Source organism: Helicoverpa zea, chromosome 4 (assembly GCF_022581195.2).
Source record: "Helicoverpa zea isolate HzStark_Cry1AcR chromosome 4, ilHelZeax1.1, whole genome shotgun sequence".
Lineage (NCBI taxonomy): Eukaryota > Metazoa > Arthropoda > Insecta > Lepidoptera > Noctuidae > Helicoverpa > Helicoverpa zea.
This window is the reverse complement of record NC_061455.1, coordinates 2,616,648-2,638,518: the sequence shown is the minus strand read 5'-3', so window position 1 is coordinate 2,638,518 and position 21,871 is coordinate 2,616,648. Positions and strand designations below refer to the sequence as shown.

At 36.5% G+C, this 21,871-nt stretch overlaps 1 protein-coding gene across 6 annotated transcripts in view; it reads left to right on the top strand.

Annotated features, from left to right (window-relative positions):
- The window catches only part of LOC124629504 (CUGBP Elav-like family member 1), a 292,193-nt gene that overhangs the window by 187,511 nt on the left and 82,811 nt on the right, over positions 1-21,871 (top strand). The window lies entirely within an intron of this gene.

Below are 21,871 nucleotides of genomic sequence, written 5' to 3'. Positions count from 1 at the left end.
TTTTAATCAGACTAACGAACAACAATTCATTTTTATTTATATAGATAGATAGATTCATTATTTCATTCGATTTCAGTCACAGATCTGTAACACTTCTGCTGACTTATTCATCGTAACTCCTTAATGTGCAAACTTATAGACTTATTAGGAAACTTCTATTTTATTAGTACATTGCATGGCCTATCAATCGAACTAAGAAACTCATACACAGCACAAACACTAACGACCACTAGTCTATTACCATAATTTATTACTACAATTGCAAAGTGCAGTTGATTTAGCACCCGAGTGCTCGTTGAAAGTTCACGTATCAATTAAACTGTCAATTCGTACATGAATCTTCTGCTTGTCATCGAGTGTTGCTGCCATTGTGTCTAAGATCTGAGACATGGTGATACCGATATTTGATTTATTGGGCTTTGGAATATAATTTCTTGTAACTATTCATATATAGTAAAAAGGTATTGTACCTTTATACATATGTAGTATCGAACTTTAACCACAAATGCTCAATGTATCTACCTACATAGCCACAAGCCACTCTAATACAACATTATTTACTCTTTATCCCAAAAATCTTGCTAAGCCCCTTCTAAATCTTGTTAACCCTTCAGTCTAGTCCCGATTATTAAACATTTTAAACTTTTATCATAAGTATTTTAGATCACGCCATGAAAAAAGCCCCTTACCATACAGAGATGGGCGATTTCTTGATTTTTTTAACTACATCAATTTGGTTTGTCTACTATTAGAAAAATACAATACAATATCTCAAAAACTGTCCTCGAGAAGTATTTTTTTGTTGTTAAGCTGCAATTCTCTATGATTATGTATCGTCAATCACTGTTACTTAATCAGAGCTCCTTTACAGCTTACCCCATCTTACTTAATACAAAATTATAACGCAACCTCACCCACCGCCCGGAACTTTAAGTATCCAATATCTTCGTAATTAATAACTTATCGTCATAGTTCAAAGCATCTAAAATTTCAAAGACAATAACTTAGGTTCGCACTTCGCCTTAATACTGTAAACTATAAGCTTTAAGCTGGATATCAAGTTAAGCCAAGTTAGAGCCTTATAAAGTGGTGTAATAACTTGGAAACTGCAGGTAAGGATGGACAGTCTCTGGGGACCTAAATATGATATGTTGTTGCATAGTTTCCTTTGTGAGCATGCCTTAGGAAGAAAGTTCTTCAAAAGTTTTTCATATTAGGGAGTAGCAACTCTTAGACGTTAGTTGCAATTGGTAGTAAATTAAATTAAAACTTTTTAGAAATTACTCTGCAGTTCTTTATTGTAGTGAAATGGTTTTTGATTTTTAACCTCAGGGTTTGTGATATGAGCGTTTTCCTCCTCATATTACTACGATATTTAGCTTGTTATGTAACATTTGTGTCAATATTATTAGCAGTCTACATATCTATTAGTACCTACTACACATCAGAATTTTCCAATTGATTATCTACTAACAAAAATATAACCTAACAATCACTTAACATCCATACCCTCCAAAGTTAGCTCTTTACTTCTAGCAAACTACGAACAAACACAAATCAATTATTTATTTCATCAATACAATTTGTGGGTACCTCACCTGAAGCCTGGCCTGTAACAAACGCGCCAATTCCAAATGAAAACTTTCCGCCAGGGGAAATTACTAACCTAACTCATAATGCCAAGTTTGTGTGTTGTGTTGTAACTGGGCGCTGCAGAAGGTTTATTTGGGGGAAAGTTGGTAAATAGGTGACTGAAGTACTGATTAAAGTGAAGTGTGAAGTATATTTTGAAAAGAATTTTGCATCGAAAATAAACTTAAGTATTTTGGGGGTGAAAGAAAGTTGTATTTTTGAGTGCACGTTTTCCTCCTTTTTCATAAGCATTCATAGGTATATTTTTTATTATGACAGACGAAAGAAATTTATTTTACGAGAATATTAGCGAAATGAGTAACAGGGATTATTAAGGAAACAATTAAGGATATACATATATACCCTTAATAGTTTAGTGTCCCTGATACGAGGGAAACATAAAGAAATTATATACAGAAGTTACAGAATACTGAAAGAAGGACTTAAATGGCCTTACTACAAAAACTTTAACCAATGTTTTGCACTTGTCTAAAAAAAATGTGGCTCCAAAATGAACCATATGTCAACGTCATAATTTGACATTTTTTTAGACAAGTCTTAAACTGACGTTAAAAAGTTTTTGTGGTAAGACGGTATTTTTGTTTTATATAGTGACACTTCTGTCTATAACTTGTACGTGTTTCCCTACGTATCAGGGACACGAAACAATTTACTAGACTAGAAAACAAGGCCAGGCCGGCCCTTGCAAGGGAGAGAATGGGAAATTCGGGTGAAGTACAGACATTTGTGCCCCTAACTTTGATTGGTTGTTTTCTGTAAGTATGCAAAACTGTGACACGAGTACGTGTGTAAACAAGTTTCTTAGAGTTATTGTTAGGGTATTTTTTGTAAATCTGAATCCTACCATTAACTTCTGGTTTTTTCGTAGGTAACTTAGAAAAAAATATTATTTTGGAAAAAAATCAACAATTCCATTAAATTAATTAGTTTCAAACACAGTGTTTATAACATGAAAACCATTAATATTTTTTGGAAACTACAAATATAATTGTTACACTCTTAGATATTTCTGTGCGGTCTACGTGCAGGGCTTGTGAGACTTAATAATATGTACGTACCTACACCTTTGTAACCTATGAACACATATTAAAGAGCTTTGACTATTGATATTGATATTATTGATTCAACTATGAATTTGTGTGAACTTTTCTGCCATCAGGTACCTGTAGAATTTTCTAACTTCACAAAAACTACTAGATTAGGTGCTAGTTTCAATAAAAAGCCTATAAAAAGTTCAATCACCATGATTGCAATCTGACGTCTCCCCGCCACACTGCAGACTAGTTTATTTTCCTGACTGCACTCGTTTCCGCCCTGAACATCAGACATTCAGCTAAATATAGATGTTCTGTAGTACTGTTGCACTATGCTGTTTGTAGGTAAGTGCATTCCTATCTCCGGTTGTGAATTATGGTTTACCTAGTTCGAAGTATCGATTAGTAATTTTGATGTGCTTTGAAAATTAAATTGGACTTTTTTTAGTTAGGAGATGTATAATTATTGCCGGCCTGTGTCAATTTGTGTTTGTGTTTAACTGTTTTTTATTAGGTCTACCAACAATGTTTTGATGTAACAAAGCATGCAATAACAGTAATTAAAAATAATCTATTACAATACAAACATTACCTAAAGGTAAACACCGCATACTAAAGAGAATAATAGATAATCTTAAAACTAAACTAAAATAAATGGAGACTTAAAAATAACAAACTTTAGGTACAACTGTAAAACAAACTGTAGTGTATCTTAATTGTATTAGTGTGTTTGAATATAGTGATTTTAGAACTACAAAATACTTACAAACTGTAAGATCTCAGTAAAACCAGGGAACTTATCAACAATAAATCTTTATTATTCACAAACACTTTAACATTTTATCAACTAATCAAACTTCCTAAGTATTAAGAAAACAGATATACGAAATACAAAAATTACAGTAGGCAAGTATATTTACCGAACACAGCTCCGGTCGACCAGTGTCGACCGCTCCCGAAACAAAAGTGGGTGCCCGATCTGCCATCTTGACACCCGTGCTATCAGTGTTGCCAGTGCAACAAAAATCACTTAAAGAACGAATGAATGAACAATACCGTCGCCAGGGTTGCCAGTGCAATAACTTCATTAAATTAAAACGTTTTGACATCAAAATCAAACCTGAACCTTACACTCGACCATCCTGACGACGTGCATGTCCCCATGTACGTATTTGGTGAAACCTTACACTCGGCAAAATCGGACACCCTCACAATCAAAATGTTTATTAATTGAAGAAAAAAAATAAAAAAAAATAATGTTGAATTAATTTGTAAATCAACAACATAAAATATAAGGCAAAACATTTAACACTATCAAACAGGTTGATCATCACATTAACAAAATTCCTTTATTAACTTACAGTTTCCATAAACTAATCATATAAATAATTTACAACAATTTTTATCAGCTTATTAAATCCAAACTTATCCAAACAATTCAAAACCAAACTTATTCGATCGGCTTTTAAACAAAACTTATTGGCCCAGTTACCAAATTATTAATCAAAACTTATTGGATCAAAACTTATTGGATCAAAACTTATTGGATCAAAACTTAATGGATCAAAACTTATTGGATCAAAACTTAATGGATCAAAACATTTCCAAGTCAGGACGCAAACTAAATTGATTGCCAAAACTTATTGTCCTTGACTGGATCAAAACTTATTGGGTCAAAACTTATTGATCAAAACATTTTCAAGTCAGGACGCAAACCAAATTGATTGCCAAAACTTATTGTCCTCGACCTGAAACAACACAAAGAAAATATGTATATAACCGTGAAATTATATGTCTATATTTTATAAATTAAATAAACTCATCATATTAACTATAGCATCAGCCTAAATTAGTAACAAACTAAAGGTAAGTTTAGCCATCGCTCTCATCATTAGAACTGTTTCCAATATCCCTATCATTGTCATTGTCAACCTCTAAAGAATCTACATGTATCCATGGTCGCATCCTATCTGCCGCAACAGTGGTTTTCTTTTTATTTTTCATTCCCTCGAATCCTGGGATTGGAGCTACTCTGTACCTATCATTACCTATCACTTTAACTACTCTAAAAGGGCCTTCGTATGAAGGCATAAGTTTCGTACTTTTACCATTGTTCTGAAATGCAACTTTTGTTATTTTAACTAAATCTCCGGTTTTGTAATTACGAGCAGGTGTTCTGCCCTGATCATAATATCGTTTCTGCGCCTCTTGTCTTTTATCAATTCTATTTTAACTTCACTACGAATAGATTGTAAAGAAAGGTCCTGACTAGTATCTACTATGATCTCGTCCAGAGCAGCGTTAAATTCACTATTCATAGCCGTACCGAACATAACTTCAGCTGGTGACCTACCTATCGTCTTTTGCACCGTATTGTTTAAGCCCCATTGAATCCTACCTTGTGCGTTATCCCAATCCTTTTCGTCAGAATTAATATTTTGCGCTGTCAAAGAATCCAGAACAGTTCTGTTATAGCGTTCGACCTGTCCGTTGGATCTAGGGCAGGCCACTGCATTCAGTATGTGTTTCACCCCGCGGTCAAAACAGAACCTCTTAAATGCATGAGAAGTGAAACAAGATACACTTATTAGTCTATTAGGTGCTCTAAAAGTATCAAAAATTTCTTGCAACACCCTAATCACGTTTAGTGTATTAGTATTTCGGACTGGTTTAATAAACAAAAACTTTGTGAACGAATCTACGACTGTGAGTATGTGAGTGTTACCTCTTTTGGACTTAACAAAGGGCCCAAGATGGTCGATGTGCAAGGTATGAAACGGTCTTTCGACCTTCTCAATAGGATGCAATAATCCTTCTCGCGTGTTCGTGGACTTTTTGGCGTACGCACATTCTATACACGATGCTACATATTTCTTTATGAATCGTTTCATTTTTCCGAACCAATACTGTTTTTTTATCCTCTCTAAGGTTTTCTCGAAACCGACATGACCTATATCGTCGTGATTTCTTTTGCACAACTGCCATCTTGCGCCCTTGGGCACCACCCACCTCACACATTCCTTGTCGTTCCCCATATATCTAAAGAGCTTATTATCCCTAAGAACATAATTATCTTTAATGTATTCTAATCCACGTGAGTCTAAATCACTCGCGAGAATATCACGAATCCTACATAGTTCTGGGTCTCCTAGTTGCAGCGTGAGTAGCCAGTCTTCGTCAGTTATGGTCATAATAGAGAGATGTTGTTCGGAATCTTGAGAGTCGGTATCAACGACAGGATTCCTCGACAAAGCATCAACATGACTCATTTTTGAGCCGGCCCTATACTCTACAGAACAATCGTACTCTTGCAGTGCTAGCCACCATCGTGCAATCCTGGGAATCAAATCGCGCTTGGCAAAAGTGGAACGTAATGCACTACAATCGGTAACTATCTTAAACTCTTTGCCGAGAAGATATACTCGGAACTTTTTTAGGGAGCAGACCACAGCCAGGGTCTCCAACTCATAGGAGTGAAAGTTTCTTTCCTCTGGCGTAGTCTGACGACTATAGTACGCTACCGGATGTAAACTCTCACTCCCCTGGGCGCGCTGCAGTAGAATGCCACCAATACCTAATCTGCTAGCGTCCGTGTGGAGTTCAGTCTCCGCGGAATGACTATATAAGCCTAATACCGGTCGCTCTACGAGCCTTGCCTTAAGGCCCTTGAATGCTTCCTCTTGAGCATCTGTCCATTCCCAAGCCACGTTCTTTTTGAGTAGCTTAGTGATTGGCTGGGCAATCTGAGCAAAACCTTGGATGAATTTTCTAAAGTAGCTAACGAGCCCTAAGAATTGCCTCGCGCCATGAACGTTATCTGGACGGGGGAAATCAACTACGCTTTGGATTTTCGTGCCACCCGGTCGCATACCCTTTGAACTTATTTCAAAACCTAAGTAATTTATTGTATCTTGTAAAAATCTACATTTGGACAAATTTAGTTTTAGATTCGCTCGCTGTAACAACGCAAGGACTTCCTCTAATCGTTCAAGACATTCGGTTGGGGTTTTCCCGTAAATCAGTACGTCGTCTATATAGACCGTGGCTTTGCTGAATCGAAGTGAACCTAAGACGTGATTCATCATCCGCTGAAAAACGGCTGGAGCATTTGCCAGGCCAAACGGCATACGATTGAACTCGTATTGACCGTCCGGTGTGACAAAAGCAGTCAGATGCTTACTACTCTCGTTAATGGGTACCTGATAGTATCCAGAAATCAGATCCAGCGTGATGAACCACGCCTGTCCAGACAACCGGGCTATCTCATCCTCAATTATGGGTATGGGGTATCTCTCTTTTACAGTAATCGAGTTAAGTAGTCTATAATCTACACATAATCTCACGCCACCCTCCTTTTTGCGCACAAGAATGATAGGGCTAGCATAGTCGGATACAGATTCCCGTATAATTCCTGCTTGTAACATTTCATCAATGATAGTTCTAACTCTTTCGCGTTCATAATGAGATAAACGGTAGGGTCTATAAACAACAGGACGTTGACTATTCAATTCTATTTTCATTTCGGCAGCATTTGTACAACCTAAGTCTGTCAAGTTGTTAGCAAAGCACATCTCGTACTTTCGCAACAGCTCCATAAGTTTCGATTTATCTCCGCTAGATACACTACTACCAATAACTACCTTACTCTCATCTATCTGCGTGGATACCCCTAATTCGGTTTGCTGATCCGAGATTTCGGCATTTTTCAGAAAATTTACAATATTTATACGCTCAGCTCGAGAAAAAATGAATCTATCTTGCAGCCAGCTTGGTGGCGAGCACGGAATGACAGTTACGTATAGAGAACCTTGCCGCACTTCATAAACGCCACCACATACTAAAAACTGTTCATTTGGTTTCCCGACAAATTTGGTATTTAACACTACGCTACCCGTGTATAACGACTCTACCTCAGCCTTTATGCTTGCAGGACCATAGATCTGACTATGACCTTTTACCTTCACTCTTTCTAATTGTTCAGCATGATCGTCTGTCAAGTCTGGTAATTCAACATTTACATGTATAAACTGTAGCTTATTTGCATCCTTATACACTACTATATGAGGCTGTTCAGAATAAGTTTGGCCAATAAGCATTGACTTTTCTAGTAAATAGTCATCTACGACTCTACATGAAACAACAGCAGACACCCCATCAATAACTAATGTAAGTTTAACAGAGCCTAGAGATTGTACGATGCCGTTACCAAACCCTTTCATTGTTGTTGAAATTTGATCGTGATCAAGTCCTAGTTTCGAAAAGTCTGATTGCTTTATTAGGCTGACTTCACTGCCAAGGTCAACGAATGCCTCCAGGCTCAAGCCATTTACGAGAACTGGTTTTATAAATTTACTGTTCGTACATGAACTAGAAATGCGCATGGTTTTTGCCACCGGGTCGACCTTCGTTGACCCTGTATTTGTTCTTTGTCTACAATTATCACGAGTATGTCCCACTTTACTACAGTAATCACATTTAGTCAATGGTTTGGGACACCTAGAGTACGGATGTCCCTTTTCCTTACAATTGTAGCAATACAGATTGGGGTTAGGTTTAGAAGTTGTCCTGTTTTGTTTATCGTTAGTCATGTCAGTGTTCCTATCTCTAAACGATTGCGATTGTGTGCAAAATTCTTTGTTATTACTTAATAAAAATTTTAAAAGCTGATCGGGGTTCTCACAACGTAACGCTAGGGCACTCGACCTAATTGTCCTGTCGTAGATTCCGTGAATGATACAATCAACGGCTCGCCTACCGGTAATTTCACATTGATTTAGTAGTGCTAATTTTTCATAGTAATATATTTCAATAGACTCATTTGACCTACTTCTTCTCTTCAACATTTCTTCTAACAATTGACCGTAATTTTGCTCACATGGAAACGCATCCCTTAATTTAAGCTGCCACTCTGACCACGTAAATAATATTGAATTGAGGCTTTCATACCAAGTTTTGGCTAGACCAGTAAGTTTTTGCATTGAAAAGTGAATTATAGTTTTATCATCCCACCCGTAAACCTTTGCACATTCATTAACCTTTTTGAGCCACATGTCTATACGTTGGTTTTTTTCGGATGGGTTAAATTCAGGTATAATATTCTTATGATCTAAACTTCTACCACTTGTGTCTGAACGTTGAATAGGCAAAACATCTTTAATTGACTGAATTATTTTGACCAAATCTTTAGAAGAGAAAGTAGGGCTACATGACCTTTTGGTATGACGATCCGGGCTCGGTGAACCTCGACGCTTGTTGCTGCGCTCGTCCGGCAACCGGCTGCCTCGCGCGCCACTCGTTCGTCGTCGTTGTTCCCTGTCGCGCTCCTTCTGTAGATCTTGCTCCAGGCGATGAAGCCGCGCCTGTTCACGCTTCAACGACTCCTCGCGTTGCTGCAGGCCTCGACTGTAACTGCGGCTGCGGCTTCTTCGATGTTCACTGAACTGACTACGCCCGTGGTGTGACCCATCTCGCTGAGGGGTCTCCAAGTGACGATAAGGAGTTACGTGATCTCCATCCATGATGAGGCACTCGAAACATAAAGATAATGATTAGAACCGGCAGATTAAAACATAAATGTCACGTTATCTCGAAAACCAAGCGTCCTACAGCAAAATGGATAAAATTTTGGGCCCCCTTTGTAACCCCCTAGGCCATAATTCCCAATAGAATGTATAATGTAAAGAATATATATATATTTTTTTTTTTTGTGGGTATACTGTATATAAGTTTAAAATATTTCAAAGTAACTTGAGCACGTGGTATAACCTAAAAATATGCCAGTCACATTTTCACAAATCTAAAACAAGTAAAATGGACTTATAATTATGATGGACGGCTCATGATCCCACTTCTGAGATGTAAGATCTCAGTAAAACCAGGGAACTTATCAACAATAAATCTTTATTATTCACAAACACTTTAACATTTTATCAACTTATCAAACTTCCTAAGTATTAAGAAAACAGATATACGAAATACAAAAATTACAGTAGGCAAGTATATTTACCGAACACAGCTCCGGTCGACCAGTGTCGACCGCTCCCGAAACAAAAGTGGGTGCCCGATCTGCCATCTTGACACCCGTGCTATCAGTGTTGCCAGTGCAACAAAAATCACTTAAAGAACGAATGAATGAACAATACCGTCGCCAGGGTTGCCAGTGCAATAACTTCATTAAATTAAAACGTTTTGACATCAAAATCAAACCTGAACCTTACAAAACTTAGGTACATTCTGGAGTTCTGTAGTAATCTTAGGATAATAATCTATTAGGTACAATGCAATGCAAACATTACTTACAGGTACCTCCACTATCCCTATCCATTGAAAAATATAGGTCTATAAAAGCTAAGCACGTTACTCACATACTGCAATTTTCAGTTATTCACATCCGAAAATAAATGTGTTTTAACTAAACCTCATTACAAATTATATTCTCATCAAAATCTGCTCCCTTTACCCTCCAATTAAGACGCCAACTACTACTATTATCTACACATCACTAAAAATTATGAAGCATCCCTTTACACTTGATAGTCGGTAAAGCCACTAACGGACCGTTTTAATATGTTCACGACCGACGTGCGGTAGTAAAATACTTAAGGTTCGCATGGATCACGGGCTTACCTTAACCTTATGTGGTGAAGCTGGGGTTGTAGTGGTGAAGCGAGGCTATGCGATGGCAAATTTACGATTCGTTAAAGTTTTATACATATGATGTATGAAAATTTGCTTATTTTTGCACTAATTACACAAAAATCTTCGAGCTTCGAGGTAATAGAGATAATCTAAAAAAAAATCTTCAAAATTCTTTTAATGCAAGTCCAGGTTTTTATTTTCTTCAGGAATAGGTACTGGAAAAATCCACAGGGATTTAATACACCAACAAAAAAAAATATGTTATAATTTTATTGTGTCGGTTTCTAAAACCTGCCCATTCTTATCCGCTTTAAAATTGAATTCAAAGCTATAACAACTTTTTTAGCAGCCAATCCGCAATTCTATCGCTACTGCTTCCCTCAACGCTAATAATAATCGCTTAGCTCTTCCTACAGCTGAATCCTTAGAGCTTTGTAACCCGAGCAAATACAGAAAACTTGAACGATAATCGTAAACTCGAAGGGAATTCAACGGAACGCTTATTGGAACAGAAATTTACAAAGCCAGTTAGTTTCGATCACTGTTGCAAAAGTTTTCGGTTTTACCAGACGTAGGACGTAGCGGTTTTCCCAGATAAGATATGGGTATGGGAATACCTGGTTTGTGTAATTAGTTGCTTAAAAATGTTGCTGAGAAAGTGTTGGGTAATTTGACAGGCGTAAATTAGAAAGAACTTATAGAGTGCCTCTTATATCCCACTGCAAGGGATACGCCCCTTCTACTCGTAATTTAGAGAAGGAATAAGCGTTAGGCAGCATGCTAAATTTTATGTGATGGAGTCTCTGTTAAGATAAAGAGTATTTGGTTATATATTATTTATACCACTTTAATGTCTCTCGACTAGGGATTAAACGTCACGTTTATTTGACCTTGAGACAGAAGTTGTTAGGGATTACGTTTTTGACACAATTTTCTACTACGACTATCAAACAACATAATTCATAATTATATCAAAACAAAGGCCTAGTAACAAGATTAAGCAAGTGTTCGGCATTGTTAGCCTAGCTAGCCGCAAGCCCGACTATTAAAACTTCATCTACATTAAAAACGACTTTTTTTATAAAAGTTCAGCTTCAACATAGGTTCGCCTAAAAGCGCTGTCCAAATTGACCCAAATTGTTTTTAAATATCTCTTTTTGAGCCACGAACGATATTATGCTACATTCCGTAATTAAAATAAATTGTTTTTTGCGTGCGTGGTTGAATTTTTATTTTTATTTGAATAACTAAGTTAAGCGGTCAAAAGAAACGGGTAATGGGTTATTTATGTGACCTTTACAGCCTTTACTTACTATTCGTGTAACAAGCTGGTAACAGTTTCATTTCTTTTGGTCCAAATGACGAACGTTACTGAATTTGGGATAGATATTTTTTCGGATTAATCATATCAATATTGCGTTCCTCTTAACATAGGCATCTTGAAAAGTACACATCCATCCACTGCCCGCCACTTTCTTTACATCGTTGGCTCACCGTGCAGGAGGACATATATCCTATACAAACTTTGCCTAAACGTGGTCTCCACCATTTTTTCGGTTTAAACAGATCTTTTCGCACATAAGGACACTGTCTCGCAGACTATCCCATTGCAGCTCCAAACAATCCCTTGCAATCAATACTTCGAATATTCACAAAAAGTCTCCCTATCCCCCAATATTTGGGGACATTGTCTGGTGTTCACAATGGTGAGGGTCCCGTAACGAGACGGCAACTTGAAAAAGTCTGCAACAACGCAATCGTGACTCTGGGAGACAAAGCAGCACTCATTGTAATTGCCATACCGTCGTTATTAGAGACTGAACCGGCAATGAGAGCCTGGCGTGTTTTAGGGGCCCGTGTGGATTTAGAAATGGATTTGCGTTTGAAGTATCCATGGTAAGGGAGGTATAGGAAAGAGCATTTTTTATAGATTAGCAAGATAAATAATGCGTGGTTGGTGATTGATGAGTATGGAAAAAAAATTCCAGTAAATTATATATTTTTTTTTTATAGTATAGAATAAATGTCATGTTAATGAAAATATAGGTACCTGGTGCTGAAATAGAAAATGTTTTAATTTTATCGTTATATTCTGTGTAAACTTTCAAAAATAATTGAAATCTGACAGAATCATAAGCCCCCATTTCGATTCGGACCCACCTTACACTTTTTATAGCCGAAAATCCCCCGAACCGTGTAATAAGCCTAAAAGGGGAGGGGTCTTTTGATTCGACCAGTGCCTTTTAAATGTGGGTACTACCTTTGTGGGGACTTGCGATTTTGGGGTCCACTTTGACCCATCGCAGTGACGTCCACAAAGGTATTAAGTGGCGTCTTTGTTTTGTGGCCTTTTTTCTTTCCTTCCATTTCCCCCCCTCCATCTGTCAGTCTTTGATGTAAGAAAATGACCGCTTCCGGATTATCGGGCAGTGTTTGAGAAAGATTTTCTGCGTGAATAGAAACGTTATTACTTTTGTTGGGTTGATTTACTTGTGAACCTTTTTTTGTTGTTCCCTTTTATGATAGGTCAGGGAGATTACTTTTGATATTGAATAAATAAAATATTTATTAATAGTTGTTCTGTTATTGAAATGTTTTATTTTTGTATTTCCCAACTATCGAGCTGTCAATATCCCTCTATTGGGAGTTTGTTTGAAGTACAAACAGTTACATATTAACATTCATCCGTATAAACAATCTTACACAACTCTATAATCCCACCCAGAAAGCAAACAAAGAAGAACAGACTCACATAAAACACTTACAACATGACACTTCTCATTTGCGGAAAACCAAACACAAACAAAATATTTTCCAATCATAAAATATTCCATTCACAAAACGTCTAAATTCACACGGAATTTGAGCCTCATGAAGTGTTTGATTTAATTTATATACAAGTCATAAATCGGCAGTTAACTCCCAAATCCCTGTGTAAATGAAGCAGAACTCATAATATTCATACAAAACTATCATAATAAAAATGTGTTGAATACAGTTTTATTGGCCACAAATATTTTCAATTTGGTGCTCCGTGCCAAACGTAATTTGAATAGTCGTGCATTTCAGCTGTAGATTTTTTCTTGTTTAATTTGTTAACATCGAATTATTCCGCTGTATCTCTACAAAGCACAAGTTCATTCGGAAAATAGTTAAATAAAAACAAAAAAATATCTACTTACTATAATTACCTTTACCAATTCAAGTGCCTTTGGGCAATTCACGTATCAATGTTTTCCGCTGTAAAATAAGTATTTTATAGTCGTATTATGTCTGGTCTGAACGTTATATTATTTCAAAAATGTACCCGTATCTTAATTTAAATATTTCCCGTGAAAATGACAAACTGCAACACAACATTCTACATTTCTCGAGCGCGGAAGCAATAGATTTAAATACATTCATTGATAAAACGCGTGGGACGTTTGAAAACATTCACGTTCGCAGCTACCGTGTGATTAATATACAAATCATGCATATTACGTATAAAAACATACACATTCTCTTTCAGCGTATTCATTTTAATTGATAAATTGGCCACGATTTATGTTACAAAAACACATTAGAGACAGACGGAATGGGACGGCGTTGTCTCTGGGCGCGACGTTCGTCAACTCACCTCAAACCGCATGTCTCCTTGCTGTCGTGAAATCTTCAAGCTTATTTACCTTAGTGGGTTAGCATATATACGTTTGTACATATTTTCGTAAACAAATTTAATTTTGAACAACGGAGATCTTGTGTTCTCAATAATCAATTTTATAACAATGTGCATACAGCAAAGAGCGTTTACCAACACCCAGTCAATGACTAGTTCAAATTGGACAATAGGATTGGTGCCGCAATTTAGATTTTGCTAGATTCTATCATCGTTTCAATTACCACAGAGAGCAGTTTAACAGATCAGCACCCTTTGAAAGGAGAGAAAAATAAATATAAAGTCCGCGGAAAGTACCACAATTTCTTAATGACTCCCAAAAATCAACGTGCGAAACAGAGTTAGCTGTGAAAAACTATAAATTAATTTAGCCCATGTAACGAGGCATCTTGGCGGGCTGTCACAGCTCATTTATTTTTAAACAGCGTCCGATGCGAGGCGGATTACTGGCGAGTTACCGGCGCGCTCCCTACTGACGCCTGACGGGATATAGGGATGCCGCGAAAAGAAAGTGCACACGATTTATGGTTCGGGGTTTTTTTTGGTTAGATGGGATGTTATACATAAAGGGGTAAAATAGGCATCCATATAGAACCGTTAATTGGGCACTATTTAGAAGAAGCAGTTTCAATATTCGAGTGATTTGTAATCGGTTTAGTTAATATATTTTTTTCTTGCTGAATTTGAGATCCTAGCCCACTTAACTACTATCCCAGACTCCCAGAACTATATTAGGTTTATGGTACAAGCAGCGAATGTGAAACCAACTTTGTAATAAACATCTTTTGGCAAATGAAACGATACAATTTGGACACCCAACATACGTTCACATCATAATCATTTACCCACAGCAAGACGGATGCCTAACGAATACCTAAAGAATTTCATGTACACGAATTTTCATCTTCAATAAATCGGCTATACAAGAACATAGGAATTTTCTTTAGTATGTCAATCGTCTTGTCACACCTCATTTATTTTTAATCACTGTCCGCTGTGCGAATTACTATCGACATTCAGTACAGTGACGGCTGACGAGCTCTAGGGCTGCCAATCAATTTGCAACTTTAAAATAATGTGTTTTAAGATGAAAATAGTATATAATACTGGTGAGATATGCCTCTTTATTTGTTAAGTAAATAGATGAGTATCATTTTCTTAGTCCTCCAGTTTTGTCAAACGTTGGAGAAATTGACAGATTATTTGGCACCTTTTTAAAACCACATTGTCTAAATATTTAAGGAAATAAAATATTATTCTAAAAATAAGGACTTACCTTTTTTAAATTGGATACAAATAAAACTATCAATATGCCGTTTAATCGTAGGCAGTAAGAGGTTGTTAAACCTATGGCGGGCGTCTCAAAGAATTTATCTGTCGCAGTACAATAAAAGTTTTCAATTTGTAACTACAAATTGACTGTAAAACTTGACTGACTTTTACGGACTGCGAAATAGCAGACGGCTTAAGTTTATTTCAATGTCAATAAAAACCCCTTTTATTGTTGTTGCAAAGTTTTTTGTTTTATTTTTCGTGTTCAAATGGCTAAACGGCACTGATTTTAAAAGAAATGAATTCCAGAAGTTTTATTTTCTTTTAAACTACGTAGCTTCATTAGGGGTGATACTCTTGCTTCAGTTGACAAACGTTGACATCTAGAATAGTGCTTTACTCATAGGAGTTATTTTAATAGCAGCGTACATCTTCATAACACTACAGCGTGTCTAGTTTAAATCAAATGACTCAACTAATTAAATGGGAGAGGACGTACGAGCATCAGCTGTGACTCTTGCGCATTGTTAAGAGCGACACTCAGTGCAATATCTTAGAGAATATAGGAATGCTACATTTCTTCGTAAATAAGTCATTACCTTAATAATGTTCTAGGGTTTAAATCCAAAAACAGTAGGTATAGGATGATTCAGGTCAAATATTAAAAAAAAAATGGGCTGTAGGTTTGTCTTTTAAAAAGAACATTATTTTTTGAAATTACAATTTTTTTTTATAGTGACCATCCATCTCGATTGTAAAAGAAACTGGCTACACATAATATAGCCCAGGGCCTGAGAAAGGACGTAGGTTACATTTAGTTTAATACTAATAATAAGTACGGGAATTAGGAACCGCTGGGAACAGCAAGTAGGTAAATATGTGGCACTAAAGTTTGATCTCGCTGACTCAATTTGCACGATGCAAATTACAAGACTACATGTCTGGCCCCGATCTGCAGAAATTGATTAATTGATTAAAATGCGTGTAGGCGATAAGAGTTTCCTTATTAACAGCGGTTAGTCAATCTCTCTGGTTGTTATGAACATTCTTGGACATTCTCGAACATTCTGACCAGTGACTACCATAGTACCCACTGAGGGTGGGTTGTACCATGTCCAAATTGCCAATTTGAACAATTGGTGGCAAGAGTACCAGTGTTGTAATTTCAGGGCTGGTTTTGGTTTAGTTAATCATTAGATATGTGCAACCCACCTTGGGTTGGGTTGGGGGCTTCTGCGATCGGTCAAACAAAGACCTACATTTTTAACAAAAATCTTGATCGAAGAAAAAATCTTGATCGAGATTTGAGTCAGCCCTATAAGCAGATGGCTCTCGCGTCTATCGGGAATTTATATTGAATGGAAGCAAATGGCAATAAACCTGCGATGGGTCTACGAGAACTGTGACCTATACCTTAAATCTAGGACGATTCCAGTGTCAATAGTTATTTTGTAATTGCTTTTCGTGAACTTTGGTCCATTGTACGCATATTGGAAAAGTTTGATAGGACTATTTTATTGGATTAATGTTGCTTTCATAGATTTGTTGAGGTGAAATTTTAGTATTGTTCAGATATTCATTGCCCCTTTCTCTATCTATATTTATACAGTAATTTTATTATAATGCTTTCTTCCCACCACCCAAAGGTAGACCGTATGAGAACGCCCAGGACTGTAAGTTCGCCATTGTGCATTATATGCAAGAAGCATTACATAAATAAATATTTGCTTCTCTCTCACATAAGTGATCCTTTCTATTTGCTAAACTGTCACTTGGTGCGACTGTCCCCTAGTTTCCAATTGTATCCTATTCCAGATTCAAGAAACACGTGGATATTTAGCCTAACTTGCCCTCAATCGCCACTAAACCTTTCAAAAGCTGTATAGAGCGCGTGTTGAGCTAAAAATTGATGCTTTCGAGTTATTTTAATATTCATGTTGCTGTCACACTAGTAGTTTTTGTTCCTTTTCGTTGGCAATGCGGCCTGCCTTCTGGGCACGTCCGACCGAGCGATGCTATGCTTTTTGTATACATAAGCCTTTTTTGTGCGAATACAAACGACAAAAAGTAGGCGAGAGCTTTTATTTCTACGTCTGTACCTACGTATTTTATTCGGGTATTTCATTTTGTACTCAATTCTGAAAATCATAAAAAGAATTTTAAAATTTCAAGGAATATTGGGAATCGGATCCGCTTAAGTATTTTTTTTTTATACTTCGGCCGTTCAGAGAATGCGTTCCTGACACCTATCAGTTAGTCACGACTAGTGATGGGCACAACATAACACTGAGTTCGTTACCGTTCCTTCAAAATGAACCGCCGCATTATTTTAAGATTATTTTCGTTTTAAATTGGCGGAATCATTTGTTTTATATTTTAGTTATTTAAGTGGAAACCAAAAAAAGGTAATATTCATATAATAAAATTGTTTTATTTATTCTTTGTTACAAGTACATTGAATTGAATGTGCGAACAGAATATTAATCAGACTCCGATTTGCTTGAGGAGGTGGTGTCTTCATCATCATCTTCGCCTACATGTATAATTATATTATTATCAATAACAGAATCAATCCTGATATCTCGGTCTAACAAAAGCCGGGTAATCAAATAAAAACAGATCGAAAACACTTGAAAAACGTGGTCTATGCGCACGAAACGACAACGGACGACTGTTTTAGCGTCACAAAATGGCGGCCCATAACGCCATTTGGGGTTACCATTTTTAATCTAAGTATAAAAATGCGGTTTGGTCATAGTTTTATTTTTATATTTCATAAACGTTATAATTAAGTCTTATAGTCCATTATTTTCCAATTCTTAAAAAGAAAATCAAAACGTATTATTTTATATTATAACTGTATAAGAACAGATTACGATACTTGCCTGTTATTTTTAGCACAGCACTACAAAATATAAACCGCTGACATAACCTTGTAATAGCGCAGTATAGATTTAGAAAAATATTGTTTACCAAGTTATTTGACACTCAGTTTGGCACAAAATTATAACATTCATTGATTATTGATATAATAATGTTGTTTTAATGCTCCTCAATTGTTAAAACGGTAAACAACCAGCAAAAATATTTTTATCGTAACTGCAACGCCATTGCAAAGTTACGTCGTCAGTTCAATCGCGACGTGTCAGGAACGCATTCTCTGAATGGCCGAACTATAATATCGAATCCTTTGAAAGTTCAGAGAATGACGAATACGAGTAAATACATTTTATTTCGATTTATTATGAAAATGTGCAGTACTTAGTACACATCAGGTTGCGATCAATAATATGTTTTTCCTAGAATTATGTCGGGAGTATTTATTTTATATAAGATACACACACATAGGTACACAGGTACCTTTAATTACACTTCACTGGTATTATCCTATGTAAGATAGTTCAATATTCTAGGTAAATTATACATGTTATGTCTTGATTGATGTTCGCTAAAAGGTAATTAGATAAGGGTCGATGTCAGAGCGCCCTCGGCCATCTAAGTTGATACAACATAATTATATACCCATTAATTGTACTAAATGGGATCTTAGGGCAAAATTAATGACTTTATTTAGGTCATAAGCTCTTAAGTCATTAATTAAGGGTAGAGATTAGAAAAATTTGTGATGGCAAATAAGACATTTCGTTTTGTTTAAAACTTTCCTCCATATTTTATACTAGCCGTTTTCCCGTGGTTACACCAGCTCCCCATGGGAACTTCTGTCCATACCCTTATTAAATACAGCCTATGGTACTCGGGAGGACTGTAGCTTTCCAACAGTGTAATAGTTTTTCAAATCGATCGGGTAGTTTTGGAGCCTTTAGAGTACAAACAAACAAAACAATATTTCCTCTTTATTATAGTTCGGCCATTCAGAGAATGCGTTCCTGACACGTCGCGATTGAACTGACGACGTAACTACATTCATTGATTATTGATATAATAATGTTGTTTTAATGCTCCTCAATTGTTAAAACGGTAAACAACCAGCAAAAATATTTTTATCGTAACTGCAACGCCATTGCAAAGTTACGTCGTCAGTTCAATCGCGACGTGTCAGGAACGCATTCTCTGAATGGCCGAACTATAATATGATATATCTATAGATTCCTTTCTTCTTGTTTTTAAAAAACACCCTTTTTAGTGTAACATTCAATCATTCAAGGCAAATCGTTGGCTTAATTATTCTTTTCATAAAGTAGACAAAAGTAAAACTTTCACAGATTAGTAACCAATAACACTGGCTACATTTAAATCTGTCTAGTTTCACGGTTCATTACACGCTACTTCGATCTGATCGATGAGTCGTTTGACGCGTCGATTGGCGCGCGCGCATCGGAACGTGTTACATTGCCATTACGTGGTTAGTGAGAATATTTGAATTAGGAATTGTTTTTGCGATTGATAGAGGTAATGGCCAGTATTCCTTAACTTAATCTTCGCAATATGAATGAATGTATTGAATATTATATGAGCATTAGATGCGCTAATGTCATATAGGATGGTGCCTAGAATGCAATGAAGTTGACGAAATCTAAACCATTTTTACTATGAAGAATCTAAAGTTAGGTGTGAATAAAAACTTTTTTCAAACAAGCTTTAAAAAAATATCGACATGTTATTTTGCCGGCTCTATTCCATCAATCTTTAGTCTTTGATTCAAGCAACAAGCTTTAACATTTTGACTGAGTAATTGATTGACTCCCCATTCATTCTTAATTCTAAAGAGTAATTGAAATTAATGATTTCAGATACTTTTATGTACGTTTGAAAAAATGTGTTCTTATTAAACGAATGGAAAGTTTGAGTGGTGTAGGTGCCAATTCTCGGTTCATTACTCAATAACAAGAGTGCGATGCATGTCGCTGTATAAATAGACTGATCGCTGATTGATGGCACTTGGTTGGTTTTCTTTCGGCGCCTCTGGGCGGGGCTATTACGATGTGTATGTGTGTCTGTATGTGTGTATGTGTGTTTACTATGGCTGCGTTGTTTTCAGTAACATATAAGCAAAAACAACTGTTTACTTCAATAATGTACCTACTTGAAACCTTCTCCTAAGACTGACAAATTAAATCAGGTCGTAAACAGTACTGAATTTGTCTCAAATACATACTAGCACTATATTTGCTTTCAGGGTTTATAGGCTGTGTCTATTTGTAAAATAAGACTTCCGATTTCTTGATAACCACATAAATAAAGATTGATCGTAGCCCCATCAAATCACTTGCATTGATCGATACTAAATCACGAGTCAAAATAAACGATTCGTTTTATTTTTGTACCGCATCCGTCGAGCGCCTGTCTATAGGTTACCATCCGTAGAGTTCAACGTGCAAACGTTTGGTAAAGGTTGCTGTACTAGATACATTTCTTTGGGTGATAAGGTCTACCTGGGAATGTGCGAAAGAGTTACCGCGACCCTGGTAAAATCGTTTATTATAACTAGCCTAGGTAGTAATAAACGATTTTAACTTTGACTTTGCTGGAGCCCTTGGTATACCAGGGTTACGGATACGGGTACGGTAAGGGAGTACGAATTTAACCAAGAAAAATATTGACTTGAAAAAGTGCTGGCTAGTTGATAAGCATTTTTTCAAGTCAATATTTTTCCTGGGGAAATTCGTACCCCCTTTCACTACTTCCTCGTATTAAAAGCTGGAAAGAAGAAGCGATGTTGTGATGCACAAGCACACTTCCCACAGCTGTCTATTGCAATTTAATTAGGTTTTGTATTACTTACGGTGCATCCAAGTTATCTATTTGATATCTCATTCATGCACAACAGTGTAGTGTGCTTAATTTTTTGGACTCCTTGGGAAGTCTTATAGCAACCAACTTCGGATAAGTAAAGCTTCTCGAACTGTGTGAAAAAATTCACAAGGAATCAAGTAGCTCAAAATCGCAAAGTTATTTGATACAAACTGTAATTTCTAGTTACCAAACACAACAGTCCACTTGCATCGACACCCACGCATACAGCATAACACATGTACTTACTCACACAGATGCAATTGTAACAACAATAGAGTGACAGAACAACGCGTCGTGATGTGCGCTCGACCAATGTTTACGAATAATTAAAATAGTTCGGGATTGTTTGCACACCTAACATATAAATAATTTGTTTGTGTGCATTGTATGGGGTGTACAGAAGGCTCACTGCTTCTTAGTCATTAAAAAGTTAATCGCTGCTCAATTAGGGACATGATTTCTTTAATGCATGTTAAGAGAAGAAATGTCTGCTTATATTCTTTAGTTGTTCTCTCTTTCTTCTCTGTTTGGTAGTTGTTGTGCTCAGATGTCAGTTCAATAAATTCATTTTTCGAGTTATTCTCAATTATTGAGCAACTACCTTACGAATTTTATGTTAGTTTTTTGGGCTGCATTCATTATCTGAGCCAGTCATACCAAATGGTATCGGCTAGCACGGGTAGGTTAAGAAGGTCAATTGCAATCGTTCTATATTAAACACTGCATATGTTTAGACTGGAAGCCGACCCCAAAATAGTTAGGAAAGGGCTTGGCAGATCATGATTAACTATCGTGATCATTGCAATATTTTCAGTACCTTTTTTTATTCAATTTTTCCAGTAGGTAGTGACTTTTACAGAAG